Below are 5866 nucleotides of genomic sequence, written 5' to 3'. Positions count from 1 at the left end.
CCTATTTGTGTCAAAATAACGGCCACATTTTTGCAGATTTACAATGTTGTTTTTACTGAAATTCATTTTTTTTGCAAGTTTTGTATATTGTTAGAGTTAAATTACCTTGGTGACTGCATTGGTTTCCCTTCCCTAATTGTCCTGTTTTTCTTGCTTTATTGAGGAGATTTATACCCCAGCTGATCGACTAAGATTATAGTGTGCGTTTTGTTTAAATCTCTTTTTCAACAGAGGAGGTTTTCCAAGCCAGTACTCTGATCCATCTTTTTTCTCCTCGCATTATGAAACACTTGTTGTTCATTATCTTAAAAATGTTTGTTTTGGCAGTGATGGTTGCCTCACTTACCTGATAATTTGAAAGTGGTGATTTGTTCTGTTGAGAGAATTTGTTGTTCAATGTTTATGATGATAAATCTAAGGCTTGTTTCTCAAGAACATTCGCAGTTGCCGACTGAGAGCTTTCGCCTTTCGCCGGGCTTGAGAGCTAGTGCTGCTTTATTCCTTCCTTGGATGTCTGAAACATTTTGATAAAACTCTTTTTTGTAACTTTTTCCTTGCTCTTATTGATCTTCAGATCCATCATAATGGTGTAAAATACTTTTGACAGTTTTCATGAAAATAATTTCTTGCTTGTATTTTTCATTCCACATCAACTTTTTGTACGAGAACTCCTGTATATGATGATAGATTTTATATTTTGCGGATTTAAGTTAGATTATATCAGTGATATCTTAAAGTTACACACACTAAGCCTAAATCTTACAGTTTTCAAGATTATCTTTTTCTCATGGGTTTTCAATGGATTGCGAAAATAGGAATCAAATTAGATTTTGATGCAATGATGAGTTGAAGCACACGGGAGTGTGTATAGGGCAGTGGGGAAGACCTAAAAATCTTTGCCGTGAGCCTTTAACAAAAACGACTTCTCCTTCCACTGAGCTCAAGTATCTTTATAGATTCCCTTTTCTGTTTCAGTTATATTTTGTTCATGATAAGCAAGAAGCACACAGTTGTTTATTTAGTACATTAAGTTATGGAATTTTGGTATAAACCCCAAACATCAAATATTTGTGTGGTTAAAAGATAATACTCATGATATCCATGAAGATCTGTTCCTTCATTTTTTCTCATGTAAATCTTCTAATTCTAATTGGTTTTTTCGGATAGCACATTCGAAGGCTTACTGGTGACATTTTCATAAAAGACCTGATGAGCTCAAAAGTTGTGCAAAATCTATCTAGTCTTTCTGTTTGTATCCTCTTGTGTTAGGTTTTTTGTAAACTTTTACATTTGGATCCTTTGTAGAAAGACTAACATCTTGAAGATTGTATGCAGTTCTTGATTAATGCTAATCATCATAGCTTGTTTGTGTTTCTGGATATTCAAAGTAATGTAAAATCTAGGCCAATTTCGTCGCAGTGGGGAAGCATCTTGGGTGCTTTTGGTAAAGTAATCAACTTCCCCCAAACTTTGTGTCAGGCTCCCCCACTTACAAAGGTTGCTATTAGAAAATGATTATTTATTTATTTAGTATTTTTATTTATAATTTTAGAGTTAATGAATTTATTATGCAGAGATATGTGTGTATCGGAGTTGTGCTTTAAATGCATTTATCCGAAAGAATTATCTGTAAAACTGATTTTTGGTGAAAGTGGGCAGTTGAGTTTCATATATTCTATTGATTTATCAACAATCATTTTCTCCACATTTGTAATTTTTCCTTGGTCCTGTGTTTTTCAATTTTATTTAGGACTTGTATTATTCAGTGTCGATTTGTTTTTTTGATAGTTTTAGGGGTATTTTAAAATGCAGAGATATATGTGTGTATTTTAGTGGAACTGAGACCCTGTTTAGGAAATTGCATTTCACATGAAATTAGTGGACATTTCTGAGGCATTTTGCTAATGTAGTTATTTTATCTTTTAAAGTTTTGTTTTGACTATTACTTTGTTCACTCCTATATCATGTTCGAGTTTTAACTATTCTACATTTCGCGATAACTGGTTGACATGTAGACTGAAAAAACTCATAAAGTGTGTGTTGTCTATCAGCTTCTTCTTTCGAAATTCACGAGATCGCAGTTAAACTACAACACTATATTGTTTCATGCAAGGCTAACCAAATCCAAGCTTGGATTTATGTGAATTCATGCATGTTGCACCTCGTCTTCTCTGAAATATATGATGACTGATGAATGTCCCGTTGCCCGTTTTAAGTTTTTTTTTTTTTAGTGCTGCACTCCTTTGTGTCATAAAAGTCATGTTTCTCAAGTTGTTCATTGACTTTAATCTTGCATAGATTCTTATTTCCGTGAACCCTAAAATTTCATTTCCCTGATAGTAGCTGCAGGAAGACATAAATTGAAATGAAAGTTGTTTTCCTTCATGATCTTTTACAAGTAGATTTAATGGGAGTGTAAAGGTGGGCAATGATGATCAATGCTATATTTCTGACACCTCTTGTATGAGAAGGACCTTAAAAAAGTTCTTCCTTGAGCACAGTTAGCAACTCTCTGAGCCCTTCTGCACCTTATATTCCTTTTGTTTTATTACTTTAACGTCACGTTTCTAGTAACTGGATTCCTAAGAAATATCTGTTTTCAATCATGTATTTTTGAATCCAGCCATACGTTAGCCCTTTAGCTGAAGTTGTCTTATTGTAATGATGTCCAGATTCCCATTGCAGGTTGGCAATAGCAATTAGCAATCCATACTATTTGATATCTTTTATCAACATGGTTATATCATTGCAATTAGGTTCTTTTTGGTTAATGTTTGTTTTGTGTAGTTGCATATTGAAGATATGTCCCCGCACAGGTTTGAACTGTGTCGTGTCTAAATGTGTTGCCATTTTGTTCTTGATAGTCGATACCGATGTTGAAAATAGGTATGTGGATCGGTGTAGATCAATTTGCATGGGTCCAAACTTGATTCATATTTTTTTTTGATGTTGTATCACTGGAGACGATTATTAGCTTTAAAGCAGAACCTGTGGGTTGGATCCCAGTTTAGGGACAATTCTAATGTATGCACTTCTGTGGTCCAACAATGATCCATATTTTTGATTTAGTATCACTAGATTTGATTATTAGCTTTAAAGCAGAATCTATGGGTTGTGTCCCAGTTTATGGACAGTCATAATGTATGATGTTTTGTGGCCTCTTCTACCATGTTGATCATATAAATCGTTCGTTTTTCGTTATTACCGTCTATAAATAGGCATCTGTCCTGTGAAAGAACCTGTTTTGAGTTGTTTCAAGCTTTTATTGGAGGAAAAGTTCCTTGGGTATTCTGTTCGAGGTGGAAGATCATTTGTAGCAGGCTGGAACGAATCAAACTTAGGCTACGGAAGGAGCTGCTTTAGGTTGTAATCATAACTCAATGCCTAGCTTTACGACTAGATTTGAATCTCCATGAGGTTTTTATTTTCAATTCAAGTGATCTTGTAAAGTTAATCCTCTGGTTTCTTCTGCCTGTTGGGCTCTTGTAATCTGTTTGGTGGTTTAATATAATTGTTTGTTGAGAAAAATAAAAGGAAAAGCTAGTGTTTTTTTTTAATTAGACTCGCTATCTTGCTATAGGGATACCATACCAGTTTACTGGGGAGGGTACCAATGTCATATGGGATTCGGTATATTCCCCGGTAAACGGGTACCCTTATTAGCATTGGTGGAGGCACAAGAATAAGATCAAGAGTCTGCATCCAGGGTGAAAATTTCTAATTTGGGATGAGCCAGTCAACTTCTGCTTGTAAGCAAAATAACTCTGGCCGAACTGGGCCCGGTTCTACTAAGAAGACTTTATCCCGATGCCTTCATTTTCCATGTTTTATTCCCAGGACCCGTTCTCCATGATACCGAGCAACAAAACATAGTAGATTAACGGAGGAGACTTTGAGAAAAAGAAGAAGGAAACAGCTTGACAAAGAAACACTTGATCAATAGTAGTTGTGAAAAAGGGAAACAAGTTGTTGAATCAGCAGCATGCAGCACTCCATTTTGAATTCCTTCATTGCATTTTTTAATGGAGGCAAAAGATCATTTCAACTAAAAATTGATCTAGGAGAAGAGAAGGAGGAGGAGCAGCAGAACGGGATGGAAAGAGGAGCAGTTGGTTGTCTTCCTGAGGAATTGGTGATCGAAAGCATTCTGACCAGATTACCAGCCCGGACTCTAGGTGCTTGCTGTTGCGTCAGTAAGTTATGATACAATTCAATCCTTAAAGATTCTAGATTTTCAGTATTTCATTACATTCAAAACAAAAATAAACTATTTCTAGTCTTTAATATACTTAATCTATTGAGAGGCGGTATAGAAAGTAATTACTGGTTCAGTCTATTAGAACGAGAAAAGGTTGTTATCAGACTTATTTCAGGTCAAAATAACCCGAGGCGTATATATGAATTAGTAGGCTTTTGCAATGGTTTACCTTGTATAAAGCTAGTCGGTAAACCTACTGACACTTGTGGTTACATAACTATCCTTAACCCGATCAGGGGTGATTCACTTGTCCTCTCATATATACTTATGGTATCATACATACACTTGTGTCATGGTTTTGGTTATGATTCATTATCACAAGTATACAAGGCTGTCATTATTTTTGCTTCAAAAGCCAACGACGAGTTTCTTTGCATGGTTATTACACTGGGAACCATGTCATGGAGAAAGATAATTACTAGTATTCTTGATATCTCACCGCCACCAGGTTCTTCTCCTTTTCCTAGCCGAATGATCACTAGAGTCTCGAGAACTCTATATAGACAAGCCACCTTTTGCGGGGGTGATCTTTATTGGAGGACCAAGAATAAAGTTGCTAATAATGATGACGAGATTGAAATGTTGCTCTCACTCGACCTCCACAACGAGAAGATTCGCTTCATTCGACTCCCGACTGAATGTACTCCGACACATGAGGGTCAGTATTTAATAATTGATCATCTTCTGGAGTTTAAAGGATACCCTTGTAGTACACGTTCTGAGAGGATGCCCAACAGTATTTATCATTGTGGCCATCGTTGTAATTATCAGACTGGTGTTTGTTGTTGTTGTTACAAGGTTGATATGTATATACTCAAGGACAAGGTCATGCAAGGAGGAAACTTTCTGTGTTCAGATTATGGATCAGGAAGGTTTACTACCAACTCCAACTCCCCTCTGTCGGTACTTCAACACTTCTGATGCTATGCCTCCTCCTATACGTATGTTGGCTTTCTCTGATAAGGTGTTATTGTATTGGTTTAATGGGGAACATCTTATATTCTACAATGTGCAAGAAAAGCATCTCAAGTTGGTGGAATGCTCCCGCACCTATCCTAGTATTTTTCAAATTAATATGAATGAAGTCCTAGAGCGTTATATTGGTGATGATGATAATGTTTATTGCCCGTCCATGGATTATCAGCTGCACGCTCAAGTGGAGAACATTGTTTCTCTGGGAATGCTCCCGCACCTATCCTAGTATTTTTCAAATTAATATGAATGAAGTCCTAGAGCGTTATATTGGTGATGATGATAATGTTTATTGCCCGTCCATGGATTATCAGCTGCACGCTCAAGTGGAGAACATTGTTTCTCTGGAAACCTTCATTCCTAAAGAAGCTAAAACTATCAAAACTGATTGTTCTGATGACCCGATACCCTTTCTCGAAAACAACATAGCGGCAGGATGGTTGACCGCGGGTAGGGAAAAACATACTTATTCTGTTTTCTTTTGATTTCTTTTGTCCTATTTCAGTTTTCTATACATTTGAGTGTTGTTTGTCTGTTTATTATGCATTGAAGAAACTATGGTTACACTGAATAGACATTGCAATTGCAAATATGCTTAAACAGGGCAGTGGCGGAGCCAGAATTCAAAATGGGTGG

At 36.3% G+C, this 5866-nt stretch overlaps 6 non-coding genes across 6 annotated transcripts; all 6 read left to right on the top strand.

Annotated features, from left to right (window-relative positions):
* The first annotated feature begins 157 nt into the window (after positions 1 to 157).
* LOC113276846 lies at positions 158 to 263 on the top strand. The gene has a single exon (XR_003324636.1). It is a non-coding gene; the product is annotated as a small nucleolar RNA Z103 (small nucleolar RNA).
* Positions 264 to 397: 134 nt separating this feature from the next.
* On the top strand, positions 398 to 522 carry LOC113276862. Its single transcript, XR_003324655.1, has one exon. It is a non-coding gene; the product is annotated as a small nucleolar RNA SNORD14 (small nucleolar RNA).
* A 310-nt stretch (positions 523 to 832) lies between these two features.
* On the top strand, positions 833 to 943 carry LOC113276885. The gene has a single exon (XR_003324679.1). It is a non-coding gene; the product is annotated as a small nucleolar RNA Z152/R70/R12 (small nucleolar RNA).
* Positions 944 to 1567: 624 nt separating this feature from the next.
* LOC113276948 lies at positions 1568 to 1710 on the top strand. Its single transcript, XR_003324731.1, has one exon. It is a non-coding gene; the product is annotated as a small nucleolar RNA snoR135 (small nucleolar RNA).
* A 285-nt stretch (positions 1711 to 1995) lies between these two features.
* On the top strand, positions 1996 to 2102 carry LOC113276918. Its single transcript, XR_003324706.1, has one exon. It is a non-coding gene; the product is annotated as a small nucleolar RNA snoR97 (small nucleolar RNA).
* A 322-nt stretch (positions 2103 to 2424) lies between these two features.
* Positions 2425 to 2519, top strand: LOC113276874. Its single transcript, XR_003324668.1, has one exon. It is a non-coding gene; the product is annotated as a small nucleolar RNA snoR1 (small nucleolar RNA).
* Positions 2520 to 5866: the final 3347 nt, after the last annotated feature.

This window comes from Papaver somniferum, chromosome 4, assembly GCF_003573695.1.
Source record: "Papaver somniferum cultivar HN1 chromosome 4, ASM357369v1, whole genome shotgun sequence".
NCBI classification, from domain to species: domain Eukaryota; kingdom Viridiplantae; phylum Streptophyta; class Magnoliopsida; order Ranunculales; family Papaveraceae; genus Papaver; species Papaver somniferum.
Note: the sequence above shows the minus strand (reverse complement) of the source record. Positions and strands in the feature narration are given on the sequence as shown.